The sequence below is a fragment of the Nerophis ophidion genome, linkage group LG26 (assembly GCF_033978795.1).
Source record: "Nerophis ophidion isolate RoL-2023_Sa linkage group LG26, RoL_Noph_v1.0, whole genome shotgun sequence".
Classification (NCBI taxonomy): Eukaryota; Metazoa; Chordata; class Actinopteri; order Syngnathiformes; family Syngnathidae; genus Nerophis; species Nerophis ophidion.
This window is the reverse complement of record NC_084636.1, coordinates 29469877-29492939: the sequence shown is the minus strand read 5'-3', so window position 1 is coordinate 29492939 and position 23063 is coordinate 29469877. Positions and strand designations below refer to the sequence as shown.

At 38.6% G+C, this 23063-nt stretch overlaps 1 long non-coding RNA gene across 1 annotated transcript in view; it reads left to right on the top strand.

Annotated features, from left to right (window-relative positions):
• Positions 1-23063, top strand: part of LOC133543790 (uncharacterized) — a 104605-nt gene that overhangs the window by 63682 nt on the left and 17860 nt on the right. The window contains exon 6 of the long non-coding RNA XR_009804523.1: positions 3937-4057. This is a non-coding gene — a long non-coding RNA (uncharacterized LOC133543790). The remainder of the gene's footprint in view (positions 1-3936; positions 4058-23063) is intronic.

The window sequence follows — 23063 nt, the reverse complement described above, 5'->3', positions numbered from 1 at the left end:
CGCTTTCCGAATGCTTTTCTAATACATTTTTTATATTTTTTTTATACCCCGTTTGGCTATACTGATCGCACTTATTTCACATAGTGTTTGTTTTTAGAGTTTACACCAAAACTACTGTACATCAAAAGGTTTACTAGCTATAAAACACTATTGTCATGTAAACAAACAGCCAAAACGACACAGCGTGTATCGTCGGTCTCTTATTAGTGTAAACAGCCCTATAAGTGATGGCCATGAGCAAAGTAGAACAATCTAGATTCGCATTGGGGGCAATTAATGAATGCATTATTTACTGAATAATCTAGGAAAACATTAAATGATACATAAAAGTGAAGGAATCCCCTTTTTTTACATTTGCATTAGAATCAATAATATTTATGAAAATTTAGTTCAGTTGCTTTTATTGTTGTAGTAGTTGTTAATATAATCATTTTACTCGGAAACAAACAGATGACACCCAAATCTCGTGTTTAAAAAGCCTTTTTAGATTTTTCTTAAGACTCACCTAAAATTAATGAGACATTTTTGTTTATTATTAAATATCTAAAACTGTTACACCTAGTGTGTGAATGTGAGTGTGAATGTTGTCTGTATATCTGTGTTGGCCCTGCGAGGAGGTGGCGACTTGTCCAGGGTGTACCCCGCCTTCCGCCCGATTGTAGCTAAAATAGGCACCAGCGCCCCCCGCGACCTCAAAGGGAATAAGCGGTAGAAATGGATGGATGGATATAACTGTTACAAAGATATTATTAGCAATACTTTTTTTTCCACATGATAGTCTTAACAACTAGAAAAGCACTCGGAGAGCGTGAACCTTCACCATTTTTTATCTTGTAATTGTAAAAATCCTAAATCTTGTTGTTGTTCTGAAACCAATTTTGGACATTTCCTGAAAGTTGAATCTAGTTCCGCCCATAACTTTTGAGCTTTGTTGCTGAGGAAATTGAATGTCCGTGTATGTTTTTGTCTGTCTGTCGCTTGCAAACAAGCTGCACAAGGGTTCAGTTTTAGCATCGGTCAAAGTAGAATAAAAATAAACAAAATGAACCCTTTTGTCGGACATTTGCTCTGTTTGTCTCTGTGGGTGGGGCAGGGCCGCTAGCATACACACAGAGAGAAGTTCAGCTTCGTAACTTCAATGTAAGGTATGGTTCAAATCCCCCAAAATCTAATCACTTACTCCTTATCCCATTTCTGAGTTTGCCTAAAGCTTTCATCAAAACCTGCTCATGACTTTTTCAGCTATATTTTTAACTGACAGACAGACAAAAAAACGTGTTTTGTGTATATTGACTATTGTCACATATTTACATTCTTCCTTTGGTTGATCATCATAATCTTGATTATGATTATTTGAAGCTTTTGTCTTTCAGTCACATTGTTTAGTAGAGACAGTCCAAAAGTGGTGAACGTGCGCTTGGCATTCTGATTGGGAGTAGGGCATTCATTAAAGTCAAGTCTTAGAAAGGTCCCTCGGTGGAGGTAACCAAAAAGGGCAAACCATCCAGTAGAACGACAAAGACATTAAGGCACAGGGTTGAGCAGGGGACATTAGGGACACAATGATGACGACGACGATGATGATGTCTTCAGTGTCTGATGTAAATTGGAAAATGACACAAGTCAACAGACAGGGTTGACTGCTCGCCACAGCAACACGGTCGTCGCCTCCGCCACCGCCGTGACACTGACAAATGGAATATTTCAGAGGACTTAATCAGAGGAAATGGGGTTTGGTCTGCAGGTGACATCGGTCCCGCTCTGGCGCTCGCGAAAAGAAAACGGATTGCCTGCTTTGACACCCTCTCTCTCTAGCAGTTCCACCTCATGTCTGTCCTGTCCCTCTCCTTCAGATGCATGTAGACATCACAATATGACGACAAAACCGGAGGCATTGAAATTCACAAAAAATATCGGAATCTTATAACTGCATTAAGTGAAAAAAAATTGTTTGTGTCTGCTATCCCTGTCGTACTTCATAACGGATCAGTGTTCGTCTGCACCAAACTCATTCAAACATGGCTCCACGGACCTTTTTTTCTGTACTGGATTGTCACCCAACTATTCCCCAATATCTTTCTTGAAAAAATTATCAAGTGGAAATTAGAGCAAAATAATGGGTATAGTACTAACCTTTAGTGATCCTTATTAAAGGATTATAAAGTCTCTTTTGTCCACATTGTGTTTGTGTTTATTCATAGTTTTAAACCAATTAATATTCAAAACATAACACAAAAAATTATCTATCCATCCATCCATTTTCTACTGCTTGTCTCTCCCGGGGTTGTGGGGGTGGATTGAGCCTATCCCAGCTGCATTAGGCCGGAAGGCGGGGTACACCCTGGACAAGTCTGTAACTCATCGCAGGACCAACCCAGATAGACAGACAACATTCAGACTCACATTCACACACTAGGGCCAATTTAGTGTTGCCAATCAACCTATCCCCAGGTGCATGTCTTTGGAGGGCATACTTGCCAACCTTGAGACCTCCGATTTCGGGAGTTTGGGGGCATGGTTGGGGGCGTGATTAAGACGGGAGGATTATAATTACAGCTAGAATTCACCAAGTCAAGTATTTCCTATATATATATATATATATATATATATATATATATATATATATATATATATACATATATATATATATATATATATATATATATATATACATATAGGAAATACTTGACTTTCAGTGAATTCTAGCTATATATAAATATATTTATTTTATTATATATTTATATATATATATAAATCAGACAAATACTTGAATTTCAGTGTTCATTTATTAACACATATACACACACACAACACTCATCTACTCATTGTTGAGTTAAGGGTTGAATCGTCCATCCTGGTTCTATTCTCTGTCACTATTTTTCTAACAATGCTGAACACCCTCTCTGATGATGCATTGCTGTGTGGCACGCACAAAAGTGCTTTCATCAAATGCACTAGAGTCTGGAATCTTCCATCTCTCCCTAGCATGGCCCAAAGCTGGTCAATCTTTACTTCCTGAGGAAGATCTTCACTACCAAGCACTTGGTAGTCCACTACTTCTTCCCGGAGGCTATCCAGGTCCAATCGCAGCTGCGGCTTGGAACTTACAAGCGTATTTTTTCATCTTACTTGTCGTCGGCGTCGCCATGGCTTCGTCTTCTTGTTGTGCACTGCACTCTCTAAAAGGTGGTAGATATTATTGTCACATATATACATGTATAGTATATTGCAGTATTTTCCTGTTTAAGAGTGTCACAACATTTCTGTTTACGGAAGACGAACTACTTTGCGGTGGACGAAAACGTGACTGCTGTTGTTGTGTTGTTATAATCGATTCACTGAATCGTGACCGAATTGTAAAGTGCCTAAAGATTCCCACACCACCTTGTATTCTGCAGCAAGTTAATACATATATAAAAAACATTTAGAAATTTACTGGTAATTTTGTCAAATTCTATTGACAACCATTTTCTAGGGTTACCTTTTTGAGTTCACCAAAAGCCAATAAAAAGGTTTTGGGTGGGGGGGTAGTCTATTTGTAATCCTGCAAACTAACAAATCTAAACACAGGTCAGGTAACAAGCGATAGTTCCAGTCCTTTGTTCCTACGCCTGGCACTGCAGCGCCATCAGAACCTGCACGTGACGACTAGAGGTGCTGATTAGGTGCCTCAAGTCCAGTAGCCCCGTATGAATCACGGCGCCGGGCTGCAGATCAATGATAATTACCACCTTGACATGAGTACGCTTATTACTGAACAGGATCAGGGACCAAGGGCCCGGGTTGCGCTGGCCTTAGGCCCCGATCGATCGTCCAGGAATAATGGCTCTCCAGGGCGCCCGCATTGGACTTTGTCGCTGAACAAGCCATAGCAGCTGCATGCGTGACAGCTTAGGGTGGAGATATGCGTACTAACGCTCCTTCTGCTTCCTCCAGCGCCACCTCGCTTATGGCTCCCGCTTGCCTCTGTGCTCCATCTTGTTCGGGGAGGTTATGGGCCGGCGAGACGTTGACGCCTCGGGCCCTTGGATGTGTTAACAAGAAGTGAGTGATTCTGGTAAGTGTGTGTCAACACAATGTGTTCCTCTAAGCTTGGCGTATACTTTGCCCAAGTCAGTTCACTTACTTTCAAATCAGGGTCAATTTTAAGTTCTGGCCATCCCTTGGGAAGCTATTGGCAGTTGGATAATTTTAGGATGAATTTTGAGTGTTTGCAATCTGGTCGGCAGCAGAAATGAAAAGAGTAATTATTAGATTTTCGAAACAAGGACAATTTTGTCCGTCATGCATAAGTAGCAGCACAACAATACTATTATGTTACCATACACAGTTCTATACAGTAGTTATTCATGTAACATAGTGCTTCTTTACCATCGTGTGCTCTTTACACTCACAGTCGGCCGAGATTTGGCAAGACTTGCTATGCAGTGTGATTTTATCTCAAATCTGATCTGTGAAACAGGTTTTGAAATCAAGCCATGGTGTGGTAAGCAAAAAAGATTGTACAGTCCCCTAAAGGTTATGTTCAAAATGATTCGAAGAGATGCTAGCAGATATACAATACCGATATCCACATGATAATAGCCTGGGCCTTTGTAGAGATTTGAGTATTTTTTTTCGTTAATTTTAATCTGCCAATTAGAAAATACGCTGTCATAAAAGTTAAAGGTGCCGTATGTAATAATTTCATGTCAAGTCATCATCAAATGACCCTGATAAATCAAAAGGCATTAATACATCATGTTCCTTTCGAATACCTTTATAACTGATAACAGTAGTTCAGCCGGGATATGCCCATTTCAAAATTAGATTTACAGCGCCAAAATCATGTTATTGTTTTCATTTCGATGCTCTGCCCTTTACCGTTTGACCAATTAGAAAATCTGTGAGAGTGTCACATTCAGGTTGCCAGTTACGCACTGCCACCTTCGTCCGGCTACTGCCGCTGGTAAAGTTACTAAACATGTCAGACCTTAGTAAATCTAAAGATGTTGTTACGATTCTATACTTATTCATGACAAGCCAGGAACAAATTGAGGATTTGTATCGAGGATGCCTTTTAAAGATGGAGACGATTGAAGGCGGACAAGATTTTTTCATCTGACGCCAAACTTGCTAATTTCCTCCTTGATAGGTAGAAAATTACCAGGCATTTACATTTTCTTATTACTTGTAATAAATATAAATGGACATTTCGTATGTAAACTATATTGTCCAATACAGTTGATTATATTTTCTAACAAAGCTAGTATGTTCGTGCAATGAATGCTTAGCATGCTAGCCTGGTCAATAACACATCGACATTTAGGCTAATGGGGGAAATATATGTCTGTTTGCCTGTATGTCGATGTGTCATCCAACTGACAGTGAAAAGTATATTTTCAAAAAAATAAAACCTACGTGGATATGGGTTAGTATCGGTGCTTATTTCGTTCTCAGTATGCTGTGGAAAGGGGGTTCCAACATTGGTTCGCTAATGCAGTTTCTGGTACTGTATGTGCATCAAACACATATAATAAGGTGGTATTTGCTTGGCACAATGTAATGTATTACATATAATGATTTTCTACTTTGTATATTGACATGGTAGTAGGCTTTTATGCGTAATGTGTTTTTTGAGTAACGTGGGTTGGCTCATAGAATTGCACTCTGCACTGAAAGATGGTGATTGATTGGTTGAGTTTAGTTTATTTCGAACAAGAACACATTTACAGTATAATACATCACACAATTTTATATAATTTCTCTTTACATTATGTCCAAAAAGTAGTAGGAAGAAGCAAATCTTTTTTAATCCTACTTCTTTCCCACTTTAGAGCGTTTACAAATACATATGTTCATTTACTGTCTTCTTTGTGAACATAATTACATCAGTGAATGATTAATACAGCAGTTCTTGCAATTTATAATTGACGTCATAGGTCAACCGGAAAAGGATTAACATATAGTACTTGAAAGTTGGATGTGGAAACGCAATGCATCTGGATAGCATCTTTACATTGTGTCTATAGCAAGACTCTTTCTTAAAGTTGTGTTTTTTTGTTTAGCAAGTTCCAAATGTGTTGTGTCCACGCACTAAATTAGTCTGATTCCTCAAATAGTTTGGCTCTAAATAAGCTTCCTACAGCCCATGGAAACACCTTAATAAGACCGTGTTTGGTTTTTGAAAAGTCGGACTAACACACCTTGATTATGCACTTGGAAACCAGATCTCTCGAGGGGGTATGTGCGGCCGGAGAGGACTCTTCGTATATGCGCCAGTCTCAACGCGCATGATACAACTCGGAAGCAGATACCATTCAATAAGAACAGCAACAATTGTAATGAAGAGGAGACTGTTTATTTTCTTCACAAATGATAAGAACTGAGCATGTTAAATGCATCGATGTAGGTATCCATCCATCCATTTCTACCACTTGTCCCTTTTGGGGTTGCAGGGGGTGCTGGAGCCTATCTTAGCTGCATTCGGGCGGAAGGCGGTGTACACCCTGGACAAGTCGCCACCTCATCGCAGTCGATGTAGGTATATTTGAGGCAAATAATAAAGCGTACATAAACCTCTTAATGCTGCATTAGTGCACTCCAAACTGATTCCCTTTCCGCACAATTGGCAAGATAGTCCAGAACAATAGCAACACACATCATTCGGGGCACGAACTGTCTTTTCCTTCGGATTTAAAATATCTTCCATGAATCCACAGAGCCTTATTACTGAACTTGGAGACATTCAAAAGGTTTGTTTCCACGATTTGATTTTCGTCCGAAAATTCCTTCAAAAAACTCTTCCGTCGGTCTGTCTTTGCATCAGACCTGCATCCACCCCCTGATACATTCTTGGTAATAGCGTCATGTTCGTAGCGCAATCCACGATAATTTCTTGATGCTGTCTGCTATTTAACATCAGCACAGGCATTAGAGACGTAATATTTGTAATATGTGCCAATATTACAGCAGACATCAGTTAAAACAAGTTGTAAGGATCCGCAATGCCTAGTGTGACGTCATAGGTCAACCGCAAAAGCAATTAATTTATGCTAAAAGGAAATAAGCGCTCCCCCGGTGCACGGGAGGCACATGGTGTATGACTAATCGTCACATTAGACAGTGTGCAGGGACACTTGGACTTCACACAGGTGTGAAAATACAAAACAAAAAACAATTTGAGAAATCAAACTAATTTAGTGAATGGAAAGGTAGTGAATATCTGCCACAATGGTTGTCATTAGGTGTGTGGGGAAAAAATCGATTCGAATACGTTGTGTGATTCAGAATCGATTCTCATTTTTAAGAAAATCGATTTTTTTTTTCTTTTTCTTTTTCTTGTCAATCCAACAAACCACTACACAGCAATACCATAACAATGCAATCCAATTCCAAAACCAAAGCTGACCTAGCAACAGTCAGAACTGCAATAAACAGAGCAATTGAGAGGAGACACAAACACGACACAAAAAAAACAAAAGTAGTGAAACAACAATGAATATTATCAACAACAGTATCAATATTAGTTATAATTTCAGCTTAGCAGTGATTAAAAATCCCTCATTGACATTATCATTAGACATTTATAAAAATTAAAAAAAAGAACAATAGTGTCACAGTGGCTTACACTTGCATCGCATCTCATAAGCTTGACAACACACTGTGTCCAATGTTTTCACAAAGATAAAATAAGTCATATTTTTGATTCGTTTAATAGTTAAAACAAATTTACATTATTGCAATCAGTTGATAAAACATTGTCCTTTACAATTATAAAAGCTTTTTTTTTTTTAAATCTACTACTCTGCTTGCATGTCAGCAGACTGGGGTAGATCCTGCTGAAATCATATGTATTGAAAGAATACAGAATCGTTTTGAATCGGAAAAATATAATTTTTTAAACGAGAATCGCGTTGAATCGAAAAAATCTATATATTATCGAATCATGACCCCAAGAATAGATATTGAATCGAATCGTGGGACACCCAAAGATTCGCAGCCTTACTTGTTATGATCAATTCTAGATAAAAAAAGATTTTGTGGGATTTGCCTCATTTCCAGCCTGAAACCAAAGCTAAGGAACTTGGTTAGTGAGTTAAGAAACATGGGGTGAATTCCTGGAATATAGCAGCCATACAAAAAGACAAACTTCCCTTTTAACGCCATCACCCGGTACTTTTGGTGTGTTCACGGCATATTCATACTGGTAAATTTGAATCCAAGCATGGTTTATTCTGTTTTATGTATATCATTTGTTTGCTGTTGCCTGTTAAGCATTTGCTTAAGCTATCTGCGGTGACTCTATGAAGAACGTACAGTAAAAAGCATGTCTGTTTTCTTTTAGTCATGGCTAAGCACAAAATGAATAAGTGTTATTTTCGGAGAGGTAGCACATTGATCAAAGTATTTAAAAGTAACAAGTGGCTTGTTTTTTAGGGGAACCTTGCTTATGAAATGAAGCCGGGGGATCTCACGCATCTCGGACACATACAATGATTATCACTCATAGACTTTGCATTGGGAAATCCTTCACCGGTATTCAATCAATCAATCAATCAATCAATCAATCAATCAATCAATGTTTACTTATATAGCCCTAAATCACTAGTGTCTCAAAGGGCTGCACAAACCACTACGACATCCTCGGTAGGCCCACATAAGGGCAAGGAAAACTCACACCCAGTGGGACATCGGTGACAATAATGACCCAGTGGGACGTCGGTGACAATGATGACTATGAGAACCTTGGAGAGGAGGAAAGCAATGGATGTCGAGCGGGTCTAACATGATACTAATATTAAAACTGTGTTGACGAAATATGCTGTTGACAGGTTTGGTGGCACTTTTACTTGATTCAAATATTTTGTACGTGCTCATAGCTCATATGAGTCTTATCTATGAGTAATATTTAAAATATTATTTCTAGGTAGTGATCCTTAGGAATAGGTTGCAGTTTGTCTTGGTACAATCTTTTTATTTTTTTTATTTTGTACGATCCATTTTAACGTAACGTTACCTGAGGATTCCCACTGAGCAATGAGATCAAACACACGCAAACAGGACAGAAATAAGCACATCAATGAGTAGAAGTGATGCTGATCCGTCTATGGCAGCCCTCATCTTCATTTCTCTTTGATTTTTTTTGCACCATTTCCCTCCTCCAGATCCCTTGTTTTTTCTCCCCTCTCCTTTCCTTTTTTATTTTTTAATCCGGTCACACCTGTAATCGGGCTGTGCGACAGGAAACTTCACAGAATCAATTAGTCGCCGCCTCATCCCGCAGCCAAGACGATTTCTCTCGACTTGAGCCGCAAACTCCTTCTATCAGGAGTCAGTCTGGCTGCCTAACACCCAGACTCCTCTCTCCTGAGCCCGGATACGTTTGACTCTAAGCTTCTAAAACGTTGACAACCCAAAGCGCCTTTCTCTCACAGCCAGCCCGAACCGCCTGCCTCACCCACCACCCCAAACCCCCACCTTTTCCTCTTTAGAACCACCGTCACAGCTAAATAAGGACGGATTTGTTGTTGTTGATGTGCTGCCTTGTGGCATTTCATCGACAATTAAATAAACAGCCCTTCTTAAAACTACTTGATATGACAGAGAATCTAATATCCCCACCAGATGCCTTAGTGTTTATTGTGTATTTTATACTTCATACAGAGCAGTCGATCCATAGTACTGTTTCCACGAACAGTTCCAGGAATTTTTCTTAAACGATATATTGGTAATATGGTTTGCGTTTCAACCAAACCGCAAAGTTGCTGAAAATGTTTTGATATCAGGCGACGTGGTGGGAAGAGAGTATACAGTGGAATCTGTTTAAGTCTAGTCTTGGTTGTCAAGACAGCCAAAACCGAAACCAAAACCAGCCATTTATTTGGGACTTTTTCCAGAGAAACAAGACAAATGGGTGATAAGCAGGGATTTTTGGACCTTGGGCTGTTAACATACTTTCTATTCTATTTAAAAAAAAATGTTTACATTCATTTGTTTTTGCATCTTTAATAGTGCTGCTGTTGTAGTTTTGTTATAAATATACGTGCACAAAGCAGGTACCAATAGGTAAAGAAAGTTGATTTCGCATAATAGGTGCCTTATAAGTTAGCTCTATTTTTTTTTTTTAAACATATGCAATTTTTTAGTCAGAATGTCATACAAACATTTTTTCAAAATGTTTTACTAAATAAAAGTAATGTATTTGATATTCATCTATTAACACTTGCTAACAGTATTATATTAAGTCCCATTAGGGTCTGTTTTTAGGCAGAATTGTCATATTACACATCAGTTGCAGTCTCCTCACTCATCACACATGCATTGACCTAATCACTGGCCATATAACCACCCACGCTACCTCTCAGGTAACCATCTGCAGTTAAAGTAAAAGGAGCATGTGCGGTCAAAATAAAGTAGCTTAATAATCTACATTATTACATGATAAATGCAATATCTTTTTTGTAATTAATTACATGTGTTAACTGTTATTAATTTGACATCTTTAGAAAAACATAAATACATTGGTGTAGTGGCATAAAACAGTGAAAGTGATTGTTCCTATAACCCCTTTGTTTCAAATGTTTGTTCCACTTGGGGCGCGGGCATCTTGTCTGACTCACACCTTTTACACAGCCTTCCTTGTCACGTATTCTTCCTTTTCCCGCTCTCCCTCCACTAATTCAAACTGATCCAGCAGCGCAATTGAAGATTGTTTTATTTACAATAATCAAGGAACAGAATACTCGGGAAACAAAATAAATGGTAGCTTATATAAAGCCGAGGTCTACAGACAGGTGAGGTCTACAGACAGGTGAGGTCAAAGACGGTATGCTGGTGCCCGACTGCCAATCACGCGCCCAGCGCGCTCCTGCCCCTTATAGGCCTGCGTGGGAACTTTTCACCACCTGCAAAGGGTGCACACTGACATACACGCATGAATCACTCAAAAACAATAAAATAAACATAAATACAAGTATGGCCCTCTATTTGGCTCCTACAATTGGTGTATTTTCTTAGTTGGTTTGGTAGATTCCGCTACTTTTATTTTGAAGCCTAATTTGGACTGAACAGAAAGTCACTCTAAAGTTAAAGTACCAATGATTGTCACACACAAATTCGGTGTGGTGAAATTTGTAGGGGCGGGCGATATCGTAAAAATTTGGGTATCGATACCGATCCGATCCGATACCGGCCAGTATCACCGATACCGGAAGTGTCGTCATCCGATAGGGGGGGGGACTTCGGGGTATCGATACTTTTGAAAAAGAAATTTGTACTTTTGCCTTTATTAATTGATTATGATAATAATACAACACAGGACAACAATTTCAATCAATCAATCAATGTTTACTTATATAGCCCTAAATCACTAGTGTCTCAAAGGGCTGCACAAACCACTACGACATCCTCGGTAGGCCCACATAAGGGCAAGGAAAACTCACACCCAGTGGGACATCGGTGACAATGATGACTATGAGAACCTTGGAGAGGAGGAAAGATTTAAGTAAAAAAAAAATTTTTTTTATTACAAAAGTAATATCAATAGCAATAAAGTAATGCAAATAAGGTGCAAACAACTACTAAACCTGGCTTGTTGCCTTCAAACACAAACACTTAAGGTAAATAACAAACCTGGCGCAGTGGGAGAGTGGCCGTGCGCAACCTGAGGGTCCCTGGTTCAAATCCCACCTAGTACCAACCTCGTCACGTCCGTTGTGTCCTGAGCAAGACACTTCACCCTTGCTCCTGATGGGTGCTGGTTGTGTGAATGTGTGTGTGAATGGGTAAATGTGGAAGTAGTGTCAAAGCGCTTTGAGTACCTTGAAGGTAGAAAAGCGCTATACAAGTGCAACCCATTTATCATTTATTTATTTAATAATATCAATTACAATAAAGTAAGTAGTGCAAATAAGGTGAAAAGAAATACTGAACTTGGCTGGTCGCCTCACAACACACAAGAACTTAAGTAAAAAAGAAAACACTAGTTATTAAACAGTTGTAAAAATGAACACAAAACAAAAGAACTGAGAAATGCTTATCGTTATTTTAGTGCAATAAAATACTTTACAGTTTACAACCAAGACATTAAGTCGCACTGGAAACGCACGCGTGTGTGTGTGCGTGTCCGAGTGAACCTCGAAGCGAATTATACTGATGTGTGTGCGCGAACGCACCAAGCGTCATGTTAATTGTATTTATTTTATTTTATTTTGGGTTGAAGATGAATTTTTAAAGTGTTTTTAAATCTCGTTCGCGACCCATCACTAGGGAGGAGGGTGGAGTGGTGAGGAGCGCTGCGCTCACATTTTTTTTTAAATCGAAGTGATTCGCTTAATTTGATGAAGTATCGATACCATCACGCCAGTATCAATACGATACAGATACTCACCAAGTATCGATACTATCGATACTTGGTATCGATACGCCCAGCCCTAGAAATTTGTCCTCTGCATTTGACCCATCCCCTTGATCACCCCCTGGGAAGTGAGGGGAACAGTGGGCAGCAGCGGTGCCGGGAATCATTTATGGTGATTTAAAGGCCTACTGAAACCCACTACTACTGACCACGCAGTCTGATAGTTTATATATCAATGATGAAATATTAACATTGCAACACATGCCAATACGCCCTTTTTAGTTTACTAAATTGCAATTTTAAATTTCCCGCAAGTTTCTTGTTAAAACCGTCGCGGAATGTACGCGTGACGTCACGGACTGTCAGGAAATATTAGCGCTGCACCACTAGCAGCTAAAAGTCGTCTGCTTTAATTGCATAATTACACAGTATTTTTGACATCTGTGTTGCTGAATTTTTTGCAATTTGTTCACTTAATAATGGAGACTATAAAGAACAATGCTGTTGGTGGAAAGCGGTGGATTGCAGCTGTCTTTAGCACCGAGACACAGCCGATGTTTCTTTGTTTGTTGTGAAGCAGAGCGGTCAAGCGAACATGTTTTCTCTACCAGCATGTTTTTGGATGGGAAAATTGTGATATATATCTTACCGGAGACATCATTGGATTATTTGTCGTCCTGCAGCAGCTGTCAAAAAAGGCAGCTGTGAGCTTGGCTCCTTGGCTTCTCTCTGAGACACTGCGTGTTCACCACAGCCATCTGACCTCGAGGTGTCTTTACAATCTCACTAAAACACTATTAAAACTATAAGCAGATAAGGGTTCTTCCAGAATTATCCTAGTAAATGTGTCTAATTACATCTGAAACGCTCGCACTGCCGCCGCCCGGAGCCGTCGCTTTTTTTATTTATTATTTTTTTATAGTCCTTCACAATCAATATCCTAATTCACAAATCTTTCATCCTCGCTCAAATTAATGGGGAAATTGTCGTTTTCTCGCTCCGAATTGCTCTTACTGCTGGTGGCTCCCATTATAAACAATGTGAATATGTGTGGAGCCCTGCAACACGTGACGTCACGCGCACATACTTCCGGTAAAGGCAGGGCTTTTTTATTAGCGACCAAAAGTTGCGAACTTTATCGTCGATGTTCTCGACTAGATCCTTTCAGCAAAAATATGGCAATATCGCGAAATGATCAAGTATGACACATAGAATGGACCCACTATTCCCGTTTAAATAAGAAAATCTCATTTCAGTAGGCCTTTAATCCCCAATTCCAACCCTTGATGCTGAGTGCAAAGCAGGGAGGCAATGGGTCCCATTTTTATAGTCTTTGGTATGACTCTGTGACCTTTTTAATGCTCTGTAACTAGACCTATAATAGCAAAACGAGTTAGCCCCGTGTATGCAGCTATAATAAAAGATACATATTAATGAATAAAAAATAAAATAAAAGTAATCATAATGATAAAAAATTGAGAACTAAAAGGTAAATATCTTCATAATTTTTTTTATTTATCAGTTGCAAAATGTTATGAACCAAAAAATAACGATTAATAAATATATTGTTGTTTTGTGATTTATACTGTTACTTTTGGCATTTCAATTGTTTATTTCGTGTCTACTGGCAAAAACGGGTACTTTTTTGGGTATCTGGTCCAGCTATACCGAGTTAATACTGTTGAGAGGATGTTAAAAATATATAATTTTACTCACATGCTAGTTATCTCACCCAATCATACTCCACATTCTCCACTTTGCTGCAGCAGGCCCCATTCTCCTCTCGGATAAAATGTGTTTCCTTGCCTAGAAGTAAAAACAGAAGATCCGGGTTCTCCTCCATTGTCGTTGCTGTCGGCTCCAGCAGGCCCCTCACGTGGAGTCTGGAACAAACAGAACATTGAGGGGTCAGATTTAATCCGCCGCCCTCTTCTTTTGTATTCAGATTAGAGACTAAAGAGGATTTAGACGAGCTTGGAGTCTCCTGTTAAAAGACGATGTTCTCCACTTAACCTGCAATTTACCTGTCACTTAAGCCCCCCACCCCCAGCAATCATATAACACCGTCAATAAAGTGAAGGATTTTTTTTTCTTTGCTTGTTTACAACTCAGAAGAAATGTGTTGTGTTCATGTGAGCCACAGAAAGTAGGGATAATGGATGACAGATGCTGAGTAAATTAAGTGTCATTAAGATTTGTGCATTATTGACCGGTAAACAAAGACAAATGTTAACAAACATGAACAAGTCTGCAGCAGCTGTCGTTTACTTTCACAGTCCAAAGGAGCAACTTGAGTCACAGCCAAAGCTCTTTTTCTTTTTTTCAAGGCAGATGCAGAGCAAACAAGCGCTCTGCTCTCGATGGAGCTTTGCACCAGACTTTGATACGTCCTTTAATCTCCGCTAAACTATCCCACTGGTTTTAACAGCCGTACGCATTAGCCTATGTCTTAAAACTTAAGAGTTTATCGTTAACGCTAAATTTAGACACATTGCCTTAAGACTGCAGGCAGCTGGAAGCTGCGGTTCGTCTGTATACAGCGTGCTAAATTGTAAACCTCCTCAAACTTAACAAAGGAGGTGCAACTCCCTATTGTTTTTTTTCAAAAATGGTTCATTTTCTGCTTTTAAGACAGTCAACAAGCCTTGGTGTTAAAAGGAAGGCAAAGAATGTCCAAGTTATTTTTTTTGTTTTGCTTGCTAGCTATATTATCTATATATCTGGAGAAATAAAGGGTTACTGTTGGAAAGTGTAACTGATACCAGTTGTGCAAGAGCAAGCCTGGGCAAATATTCTGACTCGGGGCCACATTTAGAGGAAAAAAATGTGTCTGGTGGCCGGTATATCTATTTTTATGAACCATACTTGCCAACCTTGAAACCTCCAATTTCGGGAGGTGGGGGGTGGGGGGCGTGGTTGGGGGCGGGGCGTGGTTAAGAGGTGAGGAGCATATTTACTGCTAGATTCATAGATTCACCAAGTCAAGTATTTCATATAAATATATACATATATATATATATTTATTTATTTATTTTATTATATATATAAATAAAAGAAAAACTTGAATTTCAGTGTTCATTTATTTACACATTTACACACACAACACTCATCTACTCTTGTTGAGTTGAGGGTTGAATATTCCATCCTTGTTTTTCTAACCATATGCATGTACACTAGATGGCAGTATTGTCCTGTTTAAGAGTGTCACAACACATTGCTGCATAGTTCGGTTGGTAGAGTGGCCGTGTCAGCAACTTGAGGGTTGCAGGTTCGATTCCCGCTTGTGCCATCCTAGTTACTGCCGTTGTGTCCTTGGGCAAGACACTTTACCCACCTGCTCCCAGTGCCACCCACACTGGTTTAAATGTAACTTAGATATTGGGTGTCACTATGTAAAGCGCTTTGAGTCACTTGAGAAAAGCGCTATATAAATATAATTCAATTCACACTTCACTGTTTGGCAGGTGAACTGCTTTAGGTAGACGAATTCGGACTTCTGTTGTTGTGTGTTGTTTTACCGCGCTGGGAAGGCGACAATGAAACTGCCTAACAATAAACCCACATAAGAAACCAAGAACTCGCCCTCGATCATTCTACAGTTATAACGTCATTGGGCAGACACGCTCTTTGTACACGTTACTCAGGTCCGCATTGAGCTGGAGGAGGCGTGGCCAAAAGTTTAGACACACCTTCTCATTCAATGCGTTTTCTTTATTTTCATGACTATTTACATTGTAGATTGTCACTGAAGGCATCAAAACTATTAATAAACGCATGTAGAGTTATGTACTTCACAAAAATATTCTAGTTTCTTCAAAATAACCACCCTTTGCTCTGATTACTTTTTCGCACACTCTTGGCATTCTCTCGTGAGCTTCAAGAGGTTGCTGGATTGAGTGAGACTTGTATTAGTAGATTGCACAGTACAGTACATATTCCGTACAACTGACCACTCAATGGTAACACCGCAATAAGTTTTTCAACTTGTTTAAGTCGGGTCCCTATTAATCAATTCATGGTAATCACCTGAAATGGTTTTCACTTTACAGGTGTGCTTGAAGCAGTGATGACTACAGAGCCAAGGCGCCTAATGTTGAGTGTGTCAAAGCACACACATAAAGTGCATACAAGCAATAACATCTTTAAGAGGAGGAATAGCAAAAAACTACAATTCTGGTGGTTAATAAAGGGTGTGCATGAAGTGCAATATTGAGGTGTTTGGGCTTCAAAACTAACAATGAAGATGATGCTTTAAACAAGGTTGCGCCGCATTGCAAGTGTTGCTTTAAGACAAGCCTCACCAAATTTCGCGATTAGTATTACCACCTTTCCTTCAAACGTTGGTAATCATTTAAATAAGCATTCAGATTTGCAGAAGCAGTTATAGAGTGACAGGTAATAATGTAGTTGTTACACCTTTCCAGCTGTTCGACTCCCATGCAGAGTGTAGTCGAGGAGCACAGGGGAGACGTTCCTTTCAGGGTCAATGTTTTTGTCAGGGGTAACACCCATCAATTAATCCGGCAATGGGTCTGCTCAGCTCCCCTTTCCGGTCAGAATTCGAGGCCGCCGATTCACTACAATCTGGTTGCTTCATTATTAGTTTTGCAGGACGCAACCGGACCCGTTCATCCGTCTACTGCGCATTGCACGCACTCCCTCTCTCTCTCTCTCTCTCTTTACACGCCCACTCACAACACATTGCCATTCTCACAAACACACACTCTACTCTCAAAAGTTACCCAGCTCCTCTCTTGTGCACATGTAGATACTGTATGCACACAGCTGCTTGGATTGATGCCAAATAGTAGCGTAGTTCAAACCGCCCAATTGGCGTCAACTAATGCAAGAGAAATAACTACATCTTGTAACAAATTGCTACAATTTATGTTGTATCTTAAACAATGTGTGTTTTGCCTGATACATGGCTTATCCGCGTACATTTACCCAAAGTTTTGTTTTTACTACTTAATAATAATCTTATTTTTCTTAAACCACAGACCAGGAGTGGCAACCATAAATTATTAAAGATTTAAATATAATGTCAATAAAGCGTTTTATTATATTCTAATCTAATCCTTGACTATGGCCGGCTATATGTTATATGGACAATTGTAATTGTTTAAAATCCCAACGTGTGTGTAATTGCTTTTACTTTATATTTTAACTTTGTAAAATTTTAATTTGACTACAGTAGGAAACATGTTTATTGTATTGTAAGATTTCATGGTATAATAAAGCCAATATAGAAATGTTTTATATTTCCCTTTAATTGGAAAAGTATGGAAAAGTATCGATGTACATTTTGGTATACTATTGTTTTTTTATCTGTTATCCTTAAAGGGGCCCTGTAATTTATTTTTAGAACATCATCATATCATCCCTTGTCCATGCGCAAGACTCATGTCTTGTGTCTTTTTCTGGAGCAGCCCACCTGTCAAAAAAAGTCCCCCTATAGGCTTGGGGGGTAAACTCCAAACCTAAAAGCTATTACGGAGCTATAATGCAGCCTAAGCACCTCATTTACCTAAGTGTCAGCACTGTCAGGAAGCACAGGCGGGTCCAAGAGCCCCCCCTGTTTCCCCCGGGCATAAGCAGAATAGGATGCTCCAATCTGAGAAAATATGTCAGTAGAAACTATTTCATTCAACATATCCACTCTATTAGTGGAAGACGTGTAGTGGATCAGCGGCCACATTTTGATAAGTGGGGGTCGACTATTGCAACTCACAGCCAAGTCATTTAATGGAGTTTGTGTGTGAAGATGCGTCATGTGCACGTGGTGCTGGTATAACTACATGATTGTTGTCATTTGTCAGCAAAGTGACACAACCTATGCAGAAAGATAGTGCATTTTGAGCAAGAATCCCTTAAAGTTTGCTGCAAATCTGGATAAAAATGGAGCTATTTATTTTCTCCACACTCCCGCCTCCCCATGATTTTAATGGTAAAGTCCTGTTGCCTCAAGTAAATAATCTACTGAGCAATGTTAGGGGACTTTTGTTGTCTTTTTTCCTTAATAGTCATATTGGGGTTAAAAAGAAAATTGTACAGTCCCGTCATTTTACTTTTAATTTCACCGGTCCTGGGTTCGATCCTGCGCTTGGGATCTTTCTGTGTGGAGTTTGCATGTTCTCTTTGTGACTGCAGTGGGTTCTCTCCGGGTACTCCGGCTTCCTCCCACTTCCAAAGACATGCACCTGGGGATAGGTTGATTGGCAACACTAAAATTGGCCCTAGTGTGTGGATGTGAGTGTGAATGTTGTCTGTCTATCTGTGTTGGCCCTGTAATGAGGTGGCGACTTGTCCAGGGTGTACTTCGCCTTCCGTCCGAATGCAGCTGAGATAGGCTCCAGCACCCCCTCGACCCCGAACGGGACAAGCGGTAAAAAATGGATGGATGTGCTTTTACTGCCATCTAGTGTCTGCTTTTAAGTCTGACTACATTTACACTGCAGGCCAAAATGGCCAAAATAGGATTTTTTCCAGCTGGCTGTTTGCACCGAAAGTAAAATGTGATGTCACTTGCATGTGCAGTTCGATGAAGTGAAAACAAAGGAAGTTGACCAGATTCCGTAAAATAACAAAAGATATATGTATGTATACATATGTATAAATGTATATATGTATGTATACATATGTATAAATATATATGTATATGTATGTATGTATATGTCTATATACATATGCATGTATGTGTATGCATGTATATATAAATATGTATATATATATATGCTATATATATGTATAGATATACTATATATATGTATACATATATATGTGTGTGTATATATGTATGTATGTGTATGTATATATATGTATATGAATGTATATATAAATATGTATATATGTATATGAATGTATATATAAATATGTATATATGTTTATATGTATATATATATGAATGTGTGTGTGATTGTATGTATGTATGTGTGTGTGTGTGTATATATATATATATATATATGTATACAGTATGTATATATATATATATATGTATACAGTATGTACAGTATATATATATGTGTGTGTATATATATATATATATATATATATATGTGTATGTATATATACATGTGTATGTGTGTGAATATATATATATGTATACGTATGTATGTATATGTATATCCATCCATCCATCCATCCATTTTCTACCGCTTATTCCCTTTCGGGGTCGCGGGGGGCGCTGGCGCCTATCTCAGCTACAATCGGGCGGAAGGCGGGGTACACCCTGGACAAGTCGCCAGCTCATCGCAGGGCCAACACAGATAGACAGACAACAGTCACACTCACATTCACACACTAGGGCCAATTTAGTGTTGCCAATCAACCTATCCCCAGGTGCATGTCTTTGGAAGTGGGAGGAAGCCGGAGTACCCGGAGGGAACCCACGCATTCACGGGGAGAACATGCAAACTCCACACAGAAAGATCCCGAGCCTGGATTTGAACCCAGGTCTGCAGGACCTTCGTATTGTGAGTGTATATATTTATATATATGTATATGTATGTATGTATATATAAATATGTATGTATATATATATAAATATATACATGTATGTGTGTGTATATGTTTATATACATGTATGTATATATACATATGCATATGTATGTATGTATGTATGTATATATATATATATATATATATACATGTATGTGTGTGTGTGTATATGTATATGAATGTATATATAAATATGTATATATATATATGTATATATTTATGTGTATGTATATATGAATGTGTGTGTGTGATTGTATGTGTGTGTGTATATATATATTTATGTGTGTGTATATACAGTACGTGTGTATATATTTATATATATATATATATATGTGTGTATATATACATGTGTATGTGTATATATATATATATATATATATATATATATGTATACATATATATGTATGTGTGTATGTATATGTATACATTTATATGTATGTATATGTTTATACAAACCCCGTTTCCATATGAGTTGGGAAATTGTGTTAGATGTAAATATAAACGGAATACAATGATTTGCAAATCCTTTTCAACCTATATTAAATTGAATGCACTACAAAGACAAGATATTTGATGTTCAAACTCACAAACTTTATTTTTTTTGCAAATAATAATTAACTTAGAATTTCATGGCTGTGCCAAAATTTCTTTCCCCCTACAAAAACCTTCCCCCCGGAAGAAACTGTTCAAAGGACCCCAATGAAGGTGGAGGGACCTTAAAGCAGCCCACACAGCTGCCTGTTTTAAATGCATTATAATTGGCTGATTGTCATTGGTGAAAAATAACGGTGAGGAAAAAATATTAGCATTCCAGCATTCTAACCTTTCAAGCTATTTTTGCTTCGCTAATTTTGTAGCTGTAACCCTTAAGAGTCATATAACTTGGTATAATCAAGCCCTCATTGGGGTCCTTCAGGCATTAGAGGGGCTGTCACGCCAAATTTCTTCCGGGGGGAAGGTTTTTGTAGAGGGGAAGAAATTTGGCGTGACAGCTGCAACATGTGCCAAAGTAGTTGGGAAAGGACATGTTCATCACTGTGTTACATCACCTTTTCTTTTAACAACACTCAATAAATGTTTGGGAACTGAGGAAACTAATTGTTGAAGCTTTAAAAGTGGAATTCTTTCCCATTCTTATTTTATGTAGAGCTTCAGTCGTTCAACAGTCCGGGGTCTCCACTGTGGTATTTTACGCTTCATAATGCGCCACACATTTTCAGTGAGAGACAGGTCTAGACTGCAGGCGGGCCAGGAAAGTACCCGCACTCTTTTTTTTACGAAGCCACGCTGTTGTAACACTTGTCTTGCTGTAATAAGCAGGGGTGTCCATGATAACGTTGCTCAGATGACAACATATGTTGCTCCAAAACTTGTATGGACCTTTCAGCATTAATGGTGCCTTCACATATTTGTAAGTTACCCATGCCTTGGGCACTAATACACCCCTTTACCATTACAGATGCTGGCTTTTGAACTTTGGCCTATAACAATCCAAATGGTTATTTTCCTCTTTGTTCTGGAGGACACCACGTCCTCTGTTTCTAAATATAATTTGAAATGTGGACTCGTCAGACCACAGAACACCTTTCCACTTTGCATCAGTCCATCTTAGATGAGCTCGGGCCCAGCAAAGCCGGCGGCGTTTAAGGATGTTGTTGATAAATGGGTTTGGCTTTGCATAGTAGGGTTTTAACTTGCACTTACAGATGTAGCGACCAACTGTAGTTACTGACAGTGGTTTTATGAAGTGTTCCTGAGCCCATGTGGTGATATCCTTTACACACTGATGTCGGTTTTTGATGCAGTACCGCCTGAGGGATCAAAAGTCCGTAATATCATCGCTTACGTGCAAGGATTTCTCTAGATTCTATGATTTTTTTTTGATGATTTTACGGACCGTAGATGGTAAAATCCCCAAATTCCTTGCAATAGCTCGTTGACAAATGTTGTTGTAAAACTGTTCGACAATTTGCTTACAAAGTGGTGAATTATGAATTACTTAGCATTTCATAGAAGCTGCTTTTATGTCCAATCATGGCACCCACCTGTTCCCAATTAGCCTGCACACCTGTGGGATGTTCCATATAGGTGTTTGATGAGCATTCCTCAACTTTATCAGTATGTATTGCCACCTTTCCCAACTTCTTTGTCACGTGCTGATGGCATCAATTTCTAAATTTAATGATTATTTGCGGCTTCACGGTGGAAGAGGGGTTAGTGCGTCTGCCTCACAATACGAAGTTCCTGCAGTCCTGGGTTCAAATCCAGGCTCGGGATCTTTCTGTGTGGAGTTTGCATGTTCTCCCCGTGAATGCGTGGGTTCCCTCCGGGTACTCCGGCTTCCTCCTACTTCCAAAGACATGCACCTGGGGATAGGTTGATTGGCAACACTAAATTGGCCCTAGTGTGTGAATGTGAGTGTGAATGTTGTCTGTCCATCTGTGTTGGCCCTGCGATGAGGTGGTGACTTGTCCAGGGTGTACCCTGCCTTCCGCCCGATTGTAGCTGAGATAGGCGCCAGCGCCCCCCGCGACCCCGAAAGGGAATAAGCTGTAGAAAATGGATGGATGGATGATTATTTGCAAAAAAAAAATGTTTATCAGTTTGAACATCAAATATGTTGTCTGTGTAGCATAATCAACTGAATATGGGTTGAAAATTATTTGCAAATCATTGTATTCTATTGATATTTACATCTAACACAGTTTTTCCAACAATATGAAAACGGGGTTTGTAGTTGCGTATGTATATGTGTACATATGTATATATATGTATGTATGTATGTATATGTGTATACATATACATATATATGTGTATATATATATATATATATATATATATATATATATGTATGTATATATATATACATATATATATATGTATGTATATATATATATATATATGTATGTATGTATGTATGTATGTAAATGTGTGTATGTATGTATGTATATATGTAAATGTGTAAATGTGTGTATATGTGTATGTATGTATGTATGTATATGTTTGTTCATATATGTATGTATGTCCGTATATATGTATATGTATGTACATATATGTCTGTATATATATATATATGTGTTTGTATGTATGTATGTATGTATGTAAATGTGTGTATATGTGTATGCATGTATATATGTATATATATATATATATATATATATATATATATATATATATATATATATATATATATATATATGTGTGTGTGTGTATGTATATGTGTGTGTGT